This window comes from Sturnira hondurensis, unplaced genomic scaffold (assembly GCF_014824575.4).
Source record: "Sturnira hondurensis isolate 20B ecotype Veracruz unplaced genomic scaffold, ASM1482457v3 Scaffold0006437, whole genome shotgun sequence".
Taxonomy (NCBI): domain Eukaryota; kingdom Metazoa; phylum Chordata; class Mammalia; order Chiroptera; family Phyllostomidae; genus Sturnira; species Sturnira hondurensis.
The window spans coordinates 10,430,086-10,443,245 of NW_028079068.1; the positions used below are offsets into that span (position 1 = coordinate 10,430,086).

Genomic DNA, 13,160 nt, shown 5'->3' on the forward strand with positions numbered 1-13,160 from the left:
AGGCGGGGGCGGGCCGAGGGGGCGGGGCCTGGCCCGGCCACCTGACACCGCCCCCGCCCGCTGGCCGCGGTCGGCTGTCCGCCGCCGCCCAGGAGCCCTGCCTGCACCCGGCTCGGGGTCGCGGCGCCCGCTCGCGGGCGCGAGAAGGGCTAGGGAGCGTGTGCGCGGACACGCCCATGGCTCCGCGGAGGGAGCGGGGCGAGCGGACTGAAGTGAGTCGGGGTTTGAGTCTGCCCAAGAGGAAGCGACGAGATGCCCCGGTCTGGCGGTGGGTCCCCTCTGCGCCCTGTGTAAGGGCCTGCGCCCTCTCAATGCACTCAGTGATGGGGCAGGAAAAGGACGAGGGTGGGCAAATCCTCCCTGCCCGTTTCCTCCAAACGCGCACTCAAACTGCCTCCACGCAGGGCTGGTGCCGCCACCGCTGCTCTCAGCTCTGACCCCGGGCTGCCCGGCCGGGTCCCGCGCGGTGGCCTTTCGTGCCCCAGTGTTGCGTGAGGGCTGGAGGAAGAAAGCCAAGGGCAGCATGTGCGAAATGCCGGGCCTTGTCTCTCTGCTTTCCCGGAGACTCCACCAAATCAAACCAGGGACACTCAGGAGGGCCCTCTCCGAGGCCCCACGCAGCCTTCGCTGTGCCCGAAGACTTTCTCCACCGTCCGACCTTTTCTCCACTTCGCCCCAAATCCCCTGCTCTGTCAGCTCCGAACCCCCACGCACCCCGCCCTGTGGCCGGCTCACAGTGTGAACTACTGATTTTCACTCTTGTAGAAGGGACGTGTGGAAGCCTAGAGGGTTCATCTTACATCACTTAATCAATCATTCATTCAAGTCTGTTTACGAGGTGCCCAAGGCGGTTTGTTCTCACATCTCTGCAGGTCTCTCAGCAGGGAAAGAGTGGGTACACACTTCGCAACTGGGGCATCCCAGTACATCCAGAAAAGTACTAGGAGATTGCTAAACCAGGGACGTACACCATCTCTCACATACCCACTCACAAGGTCAAGATTATATATTGTTTTTGTTCACTCCCACAGGCTGCCAAGTTCACAAGCCCTCCATAATCCTCAGGAAGGAAGTCCTCTGCCTGGACATCCCGTCCTTACCCTTCTACCCTAGGAGGGGAGTCCCCTGCAGGTCCCCTCCCCTGCCGCCTTATCCCGTCCACGTTGGAGGCCCCCGCCCCGGGGGGGGGGGGGGGGCTCTGCCCTGTCCTCCTTCTCTCTAGAGTGGCACCAGTCGCTCTAGGCTGTCAAGGTCAGGTGTTTACTCTTCTGTCTGCCCAATTTATGGAAGGTTGGGAGATAACAGGCATTTTTAAAATCTCCAGCATCTGCCAAAGTATCTGGCATATAAATAAAAGTGAATCTTCCAGCTATGCTGTTAATGCTGTCTTATTTATCGTATGATTTCACACTTAGGAAGTTATCTATGTTGCCCCATAACAAAAATGTTGCCCTATAAGAAATCTCTTTTCTTCTCTCCTCCTCCCACTCATCCCCCTAGCCTGGTGTCCTGAGAAACGATGGAAGTTTCATTTGCTTCTCAGAGGTCAGGATTCCACCCCAAATCCTGTGGTCAAGGTGATCCCGTGGTGGGGAAAGGCAGTTGAACAAGCCCACTCACACCCCTTCCCGGGGCGGGGAGGGGGGGGCGGGGTCTGCTGCAGATGTCAGGCCTGCCCGACAGGGAGCAGGGCAGTTGTCAGGGATGGTGGAAGGGGGCTGGCATTGGGAGGGGGGACACAGAGCTCTGGTGACTGACAGCCTAAGGACAGAAGCCCAGTGACTGCTGTGCCACAGCGCAGGCCCTTCAGGTTCTGGCTTGGCCAGTGGGATGAGTGAGCAGTTGACCTTCACTGCTGACTTCCTGGCTGATGGAGGGAGGACGAGGGAGGACGCTGTCAGCTGTGACATCCAGGGATTCAAGCTCTCCTTCGGCAGGTTTGATCCTGGGTGTTAAGACTAATGTCTCCTTGGCTCTTGGGGTACAGGTCACCCTTCACCCTCGATTGGGAGAGCATTCAGGGGAGATCTGAACCAATCTATTCTCAGGACCTAAATTTGGGCAATCCCTGGCCAAACCAGCACTGGGTTGAGGGTGGGGTGGCATTAGGAGGCAGGAGAAAAGGGCTCAGTGGGTGTGGGGGGAGTGGACTGAGGCCAGGAGCTGCACCTCTGAAATGCCTTCTCTGGTGGGGAAGCCAGCCAGGTGATCCGCTTAGGGGGATGATCGAAATTAATTCTTGTAAACCCTGGCCGCAGGACTCAGCCTCCCCGCTAATCCCATCCCCACGGCTCATCCGCTCTGGGGATTGATGTGGCCATTTATCCCCCTTTACCCTTATTTCTAAATCCCTAGATTCCCTTATTAAAAAGAAAACAATGTGAATCTTTTAAACATGCATAAAAGTACAGATTATAACAATAAGTATCCATGTACACATCACTGAAATCCAACTACTGTTCATTACTTGCCATATTGGATTCAGCGATAATAGCTCTTCCATGGTTTCACACTTTCACTCTGTAAGTATGAATCCACAAACAATACAGAATGTTGACCTGTGTGTTGAAAAATTCATCTAAATGGTATCGTATCATATACATTCTTCTGCAAACTTTCATTTTTGTCAACTTTTTGTTACATTTATTCATGTTGTTTCATTTGGCCCCAGTTCATGAATTGTAACTGCTGAGTACCAGATGTTTCTCATATCTTTAAAAATATTGTATTTATTTATTTTCAGAGAGAGGGGAAGGGAGGGAGAAAGAGAGGGAGAGAAACATCAATGTATGAGAGACACATCGACCAGTCGATTGGTTGCCCCCAACTGGGGACCTGGCCAGCAACCCAGGCATGTGCCCCAACTGGGAATCAAACCAGCAACCTCTTGGTTCACAGACCAGCACTCAATCCATTGAGCCACACCAGCCAGGGCATGAATACACCACAATTTATTTATTCATTCTCCCGCAAATGGGCATTTAGAATGTCTCCAGTTGTCCAAATTATAAATGTGCTGCCGTAGACGGGGCTCTGCCTCCTTGGCATCTGTGTAAGCACTGATGGGATGAGGCGGATACCTAGAAGGAGAATTTCCGAGTCACAGACTATGTGGTTCACTTCACGACTTCAACTTCACTAGTCGTTGCCAAGTCACTCCGTAGAGCAGTTGGACAACTTTACAGTCTCAACAGTGGCTTTCATTGTTTGTTTCCATCCACTGACACATTTATAGATTTGCTCACCATTCCCTCTTGCATCCCACTCCCTCCTTCTTATGAAGTATATCCATGGGTGGCATTTCAGTGAAAGTCTTTGAGTGGAAAATAATCTCAGTCATTGTCTTAAAACGTCCTTATTTCATGCCATTCGAATGGAAATTCAGTGGGCATAGAATTTTAGGTTGACAGCTTTCTCTTGGCCTTTTGAAGATATTCTTTTTTCTATAATATTTTGTTGCTAATAAGAAGTCAGCTGCCAATGTCATTGTTATGTTTGTAGGCAAACAGATGTTTTTCTGGTTCATTTCAAGATTTTTCTCTTTCTCCTCAGTATTCTGCAATTTCACCATAACATGTGAGTTCTGGACTCTTCAACTTGAGGACTGTGGTTTTTGTCCATTTTGGAAAATTCTTAATCATTATTTTTTAAAGATTTTATTTATTTATCTTTAGAGGGGAAGGGAAGGAAAGAAGGAGAGAAATATCAATGTATGGTTGCCTCTCGTGTGTCCCCTGCTGGGAACTGGCCTGCAACCCAGGCATGTGCCCTGACTGGGAATTGAACCGTGGTTGTTTGGTTCGAAGGCCGCGCTCAATCCACTGAGCTACTCCAGCCAGGGCGGAAAATTCTTAATCATTATTGATTGGAATTTTACATCCCCCCGATTCTTTCTGTCTCTTTCAGGAGCCCCAATTTTACATAGGGGTGTGATATACCATATCTATCTATCTATCTATCTATCTATCTATTTCATTCTTTCCCTCATGTGTTTTAATTCTCCATCTTGTCCTCTTCCCCCCAAATGTTGAATGACTTCATCAGCTCTATCTTCCAATTCACTAATTCTCTTTCCAACTGGGTCTAGTCTACCATTTAATACACCACTGAGTCTTTAATTTCCATCATATGTCCCTCATTTTTTAATGTTTTAACTTTCTCTCTTTAAAAAAAGATTTTATTTATTTATTTTTAGAGAAAGAGGAAGGGAAGGAGAAAGAGAGGGAGAGAAACATCAATATGTGGTTGCCTCTCAAGCACCCCCTACTGGGAACCTGGCCCTCAGCCCAGGCATGTGCCCTGACTGGGAATCGAACTAGCAACCCTTTGCTTCACAGTCTGGCACTCCACTGAGCCACACCAGCCAGGACTCATAATATAATATTTGTATTATGGTTTATTTTCTCATCTTTAATCTTTAATGCTTTTAAGTATACTTATTATATATTATATAGTATGTTTCATGTTGTTGTATCATGCACAGTTCTAGGGATGTTAATTCTCCTGCTCGTTATGTCTGCTGACTCTTTCTTACAGTGGATTACTTCCTTGTCTAGTTTATAATATTTTATTGTGAGCTTTTTTCAGCAGTTTGTGTGTGTGTGTGGGGGCGGTGTTAGCGAGAGTCCTGTATGTCCTGGGCTATGCAACAGGAGTTCTTTCTTGCTTCCGTGGGGCTGTGTGGTGTTTGCTAGGGATTGCAAGGGTCCTAAACCAGGTTTCTATTTAATTCCTCTGCTTGAGGACCAACATCACACAGATAACAGAAATCCAGATGCAAGGCAAGCAATTGCTCAGACTTGGGACAACAAACAATCTCTCAGGGTTGACTTGTATTTCTTTCCCTTTTCTCTGCTTCCTTGGGGATGTGTGGGTAGCTTTTAGTCTTCTTTCCACGGGCGAGGTAGATCTTCGATGTTCTGAGCTTGTGCAGGAGGTCCAGCCCGAGCTCCCTGCCGCATGTCCTGCAATCAGAAGCATTAAAATGCGGCTCCTGGTCCAGGGCATATTTTGTCTGAAACCTACCATGGGTCACTGCGACAGCCTCCTCTTCTGTTTTATTTGGCGTGTGTTCCTTCCTTAATTCTAAGAACTGTGTTTCTTTTTGCAAAATAAATTTTTGCAATTGTCCACATTTCAATTTTTAAATTTTATTTTGCAGCATTTCTGTGTGTGTTCTAGGGGATTTTGGGTGAGGAGATGGCTGCATTAGCTCAGTCTGCCACTTGCCAGAAATTCCCCTCTAGATTCTCTTTGTCATTTCTATTCCTAACATTCTCTAGGTCAGTAAATTGCATTGTGATTTGCAAAGGGATTTCACATAGTTTCTGACCTAATCCTCCCAACAACTCTGAAAAATAAATATTACTGTTCCCATTTCACCAGGGCAGAATCGTAACTTTACTCCTACCCTTTGGACTCTGAATCCTGTGCTTTTCATAGTTTGTGCTTTACACGGAGACATAGGCCATCTGTTTGTTTCTGTGCTAGAGAGGGCAGGCAGTGTATATGTGTTCGGCAAGGAACAGAAGAAAGAAAAAATTTCAGGAAAAGCAGGGCTCGTCCGGGATTTGAACCCGGGACCTCTCGCACCCTAAGCGAGAATCATACCCCTAGACCAACGAGCCTGTCATAATTGCCCCCTGCCACATGTGCCTTCCATGCCACATCAGCTTCAGCCGTAGTTAGTGGTTTCTGGAGGCGGCTTCTCTTCTTCCAGGCTGGCTGCTGGCCCAGGCCGGCGGCACTCCCCAGGCCTCACCCCTCCTCCCCTCCCGCTCCTCCCCATCCCACTGCAGAGCCACACAGATACCTGCCACTGCAGGCAGGGCCCCTCTTCCCCCGTGTTTGGCCAGTCCCTGCCAAGGCTACCACGCCGAGTTCCTGGCGGTGCTGCTGGCGATGGGCAGAGAAGAAGCCAGGCTGCAGCAGCCTCCACTTTCTAGGGGAACCCCAGGGCTGAGGGAAGCCGTCTGGCATCTCCTGCACCCAGTGAAGAACCACGCTTCTTTCTTACCTCATGATCAGGCCACAAAAGAATCCCCCAAACCCAAATAGCCTCCTGGGTTTGGGAGACTCTGGGTGGACGTGAAAGGCTGTCTCGGGTCCCCCTCATTAGGTGAAATTTGCTAAGTTACTCAGCTCCTTCATCTGTCAGTCGGTGTAGTAACTGCCCTGTCTGCCTTACAGAGTAATGTGAGGATCCAGTGAGACCCTGTCTGGGAAAACACTGCAAACTGTAAAGTGTGGTGCGGAGCAAAGGAGTAATTATGATGGCAACTTGAGGGCGGGGGCGGGGGGCGGTGTGATACACGGTAGGGGAAGCTGCCACTTACTGTTTACTGTGGGCTGGGCAGGGCGTTCTGTGCTTTGCAGACCTCATTTAACCTTCTAACAAGCTTGTGAGATTGGTGTCATAGCCAAGGCAAGAAAAAGAAACTTGCCTAGATTCAGCTTAGACGCGGCACACTCATTTGAATCGGAAGCCTGTTTTAAATTCGGGTCACACTGCTACTCAGACTTTCTAGAAAACCAAAGATGGGAATATGTCCTAGAATACCCTCCTTCCCTCCACTGCTCCTCCTGCCCATGGAGACTGCAGGGAAAATCCTGCCAACAGGCCAAGGGTGATCTGGGCAGGGGTCCTTCTGGCTGGGGGCTTCCCAAATTAAAGACAGACTGGGGCTCAGCCTCAGAAGCCCCGGCCCCGGAGAAGACTGCATCCGTCACACCCCAGGGACACTTGCTTGCTTCCAGGGGAAGTGTCCTCCATGCAACTGAAAACTCCAGGCGGCAGGGACTTGTCTTACTGGCCGTGGGGTCCTGCCTTGTGTCCAGCACTTGGCAATCAATCCTGCTGACAACACAGACGATTCCCAAGCAGTTCTGTGTGCCGGGCCTTGCATAAGCGCTTTGCCAGGTGAAGCTCATTTCATCCTCACAGCACAACTGTTCTCATAGACACCGCTTAGCAAATGTCTGTGGAATGATGAATAAGCCAGGGGTTTGCACCAAAAAAATCACTGGTCCAACAGATATTCAGGTGAATGCTCATCACTCGGATTGAAGTGGCAACCATAAGCCTGAAGAAACCCTCCCACCTGCCGTCCCTGTAGGCAGGCTTTGTGATAAACAAATCTGTCTCTGGGATAGACAGGGAGAACGGCCCTACTTTAGAGGATGGATTGGCTAGCATTCCTTTGTACCCAGGGGATAAAGTTTCATTATATCCACCCAGGAGTATCCGGACCAGACAATTGGCTCTGCTGACTAATCATGGCCAGAGAGGAGGGCAACAGCTCATCTGGTCTAAAACCAGAGTCTTTTTTGGGTAGCTGTTCCCCAGCTTTAAAGCGGCTTATAAATAAAAGCACACTCAAGGCGTTGTTCCATGACCTCAGCAGACATTCCCTAAATTGTTCCTCTTGGGGGACATGCCAGGGAGTGAGGTTGCTCCTAGGGGGATTTCACTGAGGATGTTTCAGGGCTGAGACGGAGGCTGGGCCCCAGCCAGCGCTTCACTCTAGGGGTGCTGTCGGAGTGCGAGGCAGGATCTTTGTGCGGCCTGTCTCGAGCGGGGTCCTGCCCCTGCTGTTGTGTCAGCCATAATCCGCCCCCTGCTCCCCAGCCCATGCCCACACGCTTCCAGATGGATGCGGGCTTCCTGGGAGAGGGGTCGTGCCCTGGTGGAAACCCACTGGCACCTGCCGTGCCCTTTTTTCCCCAGGCTAAACTTACTATGGCCTTGCTCTAGGCAGTAGAACTTCAGGCCAGAAACGACCCAGTAGTGTCTGTTTAAAGAGTCACAGATGGAGTTCTCTGAGGGGAATCGGACATCCCCTTTCTGAGAATTTCCTCCCTTTCCTTCCAGGCCTGCGGCGGCTTCCCGTCAGACAAGTCCTTGCATGATTCCTCATCTTCACAAGAGCGTGTCAGCCTCCTCCTCCTCTCAGCACTGTGAAAGGAGGGCCTTCGGTGAGTATTGAACAGGCATTGTCACGAGGGGTCATCGCAAGCTCACTGGGAGCACTTTAACATAGACGGGAAGAGACTGAAGCTGCCAAAGGTTTTGCTTGCCTTCACTCAGGTATCGGCTCAAACGAAGACCGCAGCCGAGGAATCAATCCACAGGAGGCCGAGACTCAGAAGGGCAGCCATGGAAGAACTAGGGAAGATCATCAAGAGCCAAGGTGTGTCATCAGAGACCAGGGCTGAAAGCATCGCACCGTCGTATTCCCAGTTATTATGGACGTATGCCGAAGTTGGACAGTGAGGAAGGCTGGCAGGAAAACAATCGATTCATCTGAAATGTGGGATTGGAGGAGAGCTGTATGGGTACCTGGACCACTAGAAAGTGGCGTTCTAGAGCAAATTAAGCCTGAACCTTCGCTGGAGGTAAAAAATGACAAAACCGAAGCTGCCCTACTTTGGGTACCTCATGAGAAGGCAGGGTTCTTTGAAAAAGACAACAATGCTGGGGGAAAATAGAAGGCAGCAGCAAAGAGGAAGACCAAATATGAAATGGACTGACTTCATAAAAGAAGCCCTAGGCAGGAGTCAGCAGGAGCCGAGCAAGGCTGGTGAGGACAGGACACTGTGGATGTCACTCACTCATAGGGTCACCAAAAGTCAGAGCTACTCAATGGCATGCAACACACACATACATCAAAAACAGCAAAAACTGTCCTGGCGGGGCAGTTCAGTTGGTTAGAGCATTGTTCCGAAACCCAAGGTTGCGGGTTTGAGCCCCAGGCAGGGCACATACGAGAAGCAACCAATGAATGCATAAATGAGTAGAACAACAAATCGATGTTTCTCTCTCTCTCTCTCTCAAATCAATAAATTAAAGAACCACAGAGCAGAAAGCAGACGCGGGCTGCTACTGGAGGTGGGGGAGACTTGGTGACTGGCAAAGAAGCTTCCTTTCCGCTATGGAGTCATTTCTACTTCATTCATTTTATACACATTATAAAATTCAATTGGACATATATATATATAATCCACTCAAAACAGAAATTGAATTATTAAAAAAACCAAATAGAATGAGTAATTAGCAAGAAACAATAATTAGCGAGAACAGGGAGAAATGCGCTTTCAGCCTCCGGAGTGTTGAAATGCCCCCTGGATCAGGGCAGCCCAGCAGAGCCGGTACCGGCCCCCATCCTGATGGCTCTGGCTGATGCCCGGTTTCCTAATGTGCTCTGTGTCAGTCCACACTGAGGGGCAACAGTCAGTAGCTGACCCAACCCTGTGAAACTGGGGAAGTTGTGTCCATTCAGAAAAGTTGTCGAAGATGTTGTTCATTACATCCCCCCGGTGTCTCCTCTGTGAAGCCCCTGGGGAGGCATTACTGTCCGCCACCCTCCCTAGAGCAGTTGGTTTGCATTACTTACCGGACACTGAACTACGTGAGCTGCTGGAAGGCACAGAGCATGGTCCATCCGTAGGGACCTCAGAGGGTGCGCACTTCCAATTTCACTCCGTCTCTGGAACTCTGCACCGTTGTTCCTCTTTCTTCTTTTGCTCCTCCGAATGATTGACACACGATTTCCTGTTCCCTATATTCCTGCAAGTCTTCCTTAAAGTATTCCTGGAAATAAACTACTCCTGGAATACATTCCTAGGAAATATGAGTTTATTGGGGGGATCTTGGAAACTCTTCAAAATATATGCTCCTTTTCTAGGACTTTTTTCTGGACAGTTAGAATGGTGGAAAAACAATTTTCTCTTGATTGTTTTCCATTCAGTTCTGGGCATTCTTAAGTCTCTATCTAAATCAGCGGTTCTCAACGAGAGGGGAGGGGCGCAGGGGGTGATTTGCCTCTCAGAGGACTTTGTGTCTGGAGACGGTTTTGGTTACCACGACAGCGACGGAGGTGCCTCTATGAGCATCTCGTAGGCAGGGCCCGGGGAGGCTGTGAAACACCCTGCCCTGCAGTGCCCAGGCCCGCCCCGAGACCAAGAGTTGTCTGGTCTAATGAGTCAGCAGCACTGAGGTTGGGACCCTGGTCTAGAGATACACCCAGCACATCTTCTGTGAAGCCTTAGTTTGTTATCGTGTTCCTAAATTAACCAAATGATGTTAAATCTGAAAATGGCACTACATCTATTAAGTAAACCTAAAATCTCTCCTGTTTTTATATCATTACCCTCCTTCTTTACCCCTTGCTTCCTTCCCCCTACCCCATGGCTCAGTGACTCTGGAGATTGTTTTTGTCCCTTAGGTGCTAGTGAGTCTCTACACTTGGGTAAGGCTTTTTGTGGCCCAGTCCCGCCCCCCACAGTGGAGCATCTGTGCCCTCCTAGCTGGGGCTGGGTTGACCCTAACTTGGACTCATTGCCCTTGCTTCTAAAAATGAGGTGTGGACTTCTGCCAAGATGGAGGCGTAGGTGGAAACACTGTGCCTTCTCCCACAACCAAGTTTGAATACAACAAAGGTTTAGTAAACAAAGATACAGCCAAAGAACAGAAAATTGAACTATACGGAAGTCCGACAACAACAACGAACCCGTTCAACCGGACCGGTAAGAGGGGCGGAGCCAGCAGTGGAGCAGGGTTGGGTAGGAAAGATCCTCCGACCCAGGCGCACAGGCAGCTGGGACCCAGTCGGGGTGTGGGGTAGACTGACCGAGGTCGCACCTTCGCACACAGTGAGACGGACAACGCAGGCCTCAGCAGGCGAATCCAGTGGTGGAGGGCTGAGCGTGGTGGCATATTCATGTGCAGTGAGACGAAACGCGCGGACCCTGGGGACGGTGGCAGCTGCGGGAGGCAGAGATGAGACCGCCTTTGCTCCTCTTTGACCCCGCCCCCACGTACAGCGTCACAACCCAGCAACTGAGTTGCCCTGCTCTGGTGAACACCTAGGGCTCCAATCCTGCTATGTAACAGGCACGAACAGTCCAAAAGATGGCTCAAGAAGAACTCAAAGTCCCAGAGCCCATAACTCTAAGTGACCAGGAAATAGCCAGCCTCTCAGATGCACAGTTCAAAACACTGGTCATCAGGATGCTCACAGAACTAGTTGATTATAGTCACAAATTAGAGGAACATATGAAGGCTAAACTAATTGAAATGAAGGGAGATGCACAGGAAACCAATAGTGATGGAAAGGAAACTGGGACTCAAATCAATGGAATGGACCAGAAGGAAGAACGAAACATCCAACCAGAAAAGAATGAAGAAATGAGAATTCAAAAAATGAGGAGAGGCTTAGGAACCTCCAGGACATCTTTAAACATTCCAACATCCGAATTATAGGGGTACCAGAAGGGGTAAAGAAACAGCCATCAGTGGAAAACATATTTGAACAAATAATAAAGGAGAACTTCCCCAGTCTGGCAAAGGAAATAGACTTCCAGGAAATCCAGGAAGCTCAGAGAGTGCCAAAGAAGGTGGACCCAAGAAGGAACACACCAAGGCACATCATAATTACACTAGCCAAGATTAAAATGAAGGAGAGAATCCTAGAAGCAGCAAGAGATAAGGGGACAGTCACCTACAAAGGAGTACCCATCAGACTGTCAGCAGATTTCTCAAAAGAGACCTTACAGGCAAGAAGGGGCTGGAAAGAAGTATTCCAAGTCATGAAATCCAAAGCCCTACATCCAAGATTGCTTTATCCAGCAAAGCTTTCATTTAGAATGGAAGAACAGATAAAGTGCTTCTCAGGTAAGGTCATGTTGAAGGAGTTCATCATCACCAAGCCCTTATTATATGAAATGCTAAAGGGACTTATCTAAGAAAAAGAAGATGAAAAATGTTAACAGTGAAAGGACAGCAAACTCACAGTTATTAACAACCACACCTAAAACAAAAGCAAACCAAGAGGACAGCTAGATCAGGAGTGGAACCATAGAAATGAAGAACACATGGAGGGTTAGCAACAGGGGAGTGGGAGGAGGAGAAGGGGGGAGAAGGTACAGAAAATAGCATAGACAGTAGGTAGAAAATAGATAGGGGGGAGGGCAAGAATAGTGGGGGAAATACAGAATCTAAAGAACTTGAGTCACGTGGTTATAAACTAAGAGGGGAGAAAATGGTGGGGGAGGGGGTGTGCGGATGGAGGGGAATGAAGGGAGGGAATTGAACAACTGTAATGGTATAATCAATACAATATATATATATTAAAATTTTTTTAAAAAAGAAAATAAACTTTCTTTGTACTTTAAAAAAATAAAAATAAAAATGAGGCGTGATAGGGTGAGAAGGGACTGTTTGGGATGGGGTCGGAATAGGGAGAGGGCGGAGGTGCAGCTACGCGTCCTGGATAGTGGAGTGAGAAGGCCTGGGGTGTCTTTTAACCATATCACTTTGGACGGGAGCCCAAGCCCAGGCCCTGCCCTTGCAGACCTCTATCAGAACCACTTGCAGAGGTGGGCACCTCAGCAGAGCCCTGCAGACAGCTGAGGCTGACTCACTCCACTCAGCCCCTGGCCAGTGCCCTGCCCGGGGATAGGCACTTCAAACACTGCCTTCAGGGGTGGCCTCTGGTCCTGGGCCCAGGCTGAGAGTTGTGCTGACTCAGGCAGTCCAGTGGAGGCCAAGTGGTCTTGCAACTCCTGGACCCTTGGCTGGATCTACCTGTGGGTGAGTGTCTGTGTGGAGCGTGTGTGTAAAAATGGCAGGCTCCCTGAAGTGGCTGACAAGTCTCCAGCTGGCCTTTCTAGCTCAGGATCCGAGGAACATTGGTTTTAGTGGTGAGGTGCGGCCTTGTGGGAGTTCCAAATGGTCAGGCTGAGGCGCTTGCCGGCTCCAACAGCTCGGAGGGAAAGGACTCAAATTTCTCTGCTGCAGAGGGAAGCAGCCCAAGCTGCTCAGCTGTCAGACCAGCTTTGCCTTTTGCTGGGGTCTTTGGAGAGGCTCTGTGAAGAGCTCAGCAGTCAGCTGAGGATTTTTTTTAAATTAAATCATCTTTATTGCTAAGTTCATCGATAAGTTGGTGCCCGGACCAGGAATTGAACCCCCAACTTCTTGGTGGGAGTTTTGACTCTTCCACCAGACCAAGATGGGGGTCTTCTGCTGGAGTTCCTGCCATCCCTTGTCCTTGAGACTGATGAGCACCCTGGGGGGCAAACCCGTTTAATGAGGACAGTTCCTTTCATCCAAGTGTTGAGTCCTTTCAGTTTCTGCCTGTGTTAGGGTACTTTATGGTGCTTTC

At 49.5% G+C, this 13,160-nt stretch overlaps 1 non-coding gene across 1 annotated transcript; it reads right to left on the minus strand.

The window, feature by feature from the left end:
• Positions 1-5,555: 5,555 nt before the first annotated feature.
• TRNAP-AGG (transfer RNA proline (anticodon AGG)) lies at positions 5,556-5,627 on the minus strand. The gene has a single exon. It is a non-coding gene; the product is annotated as a tRNA-Pro (tRNA).
• Positions 5,628-13,160: the final 7,533 nt, after the last annotated feature.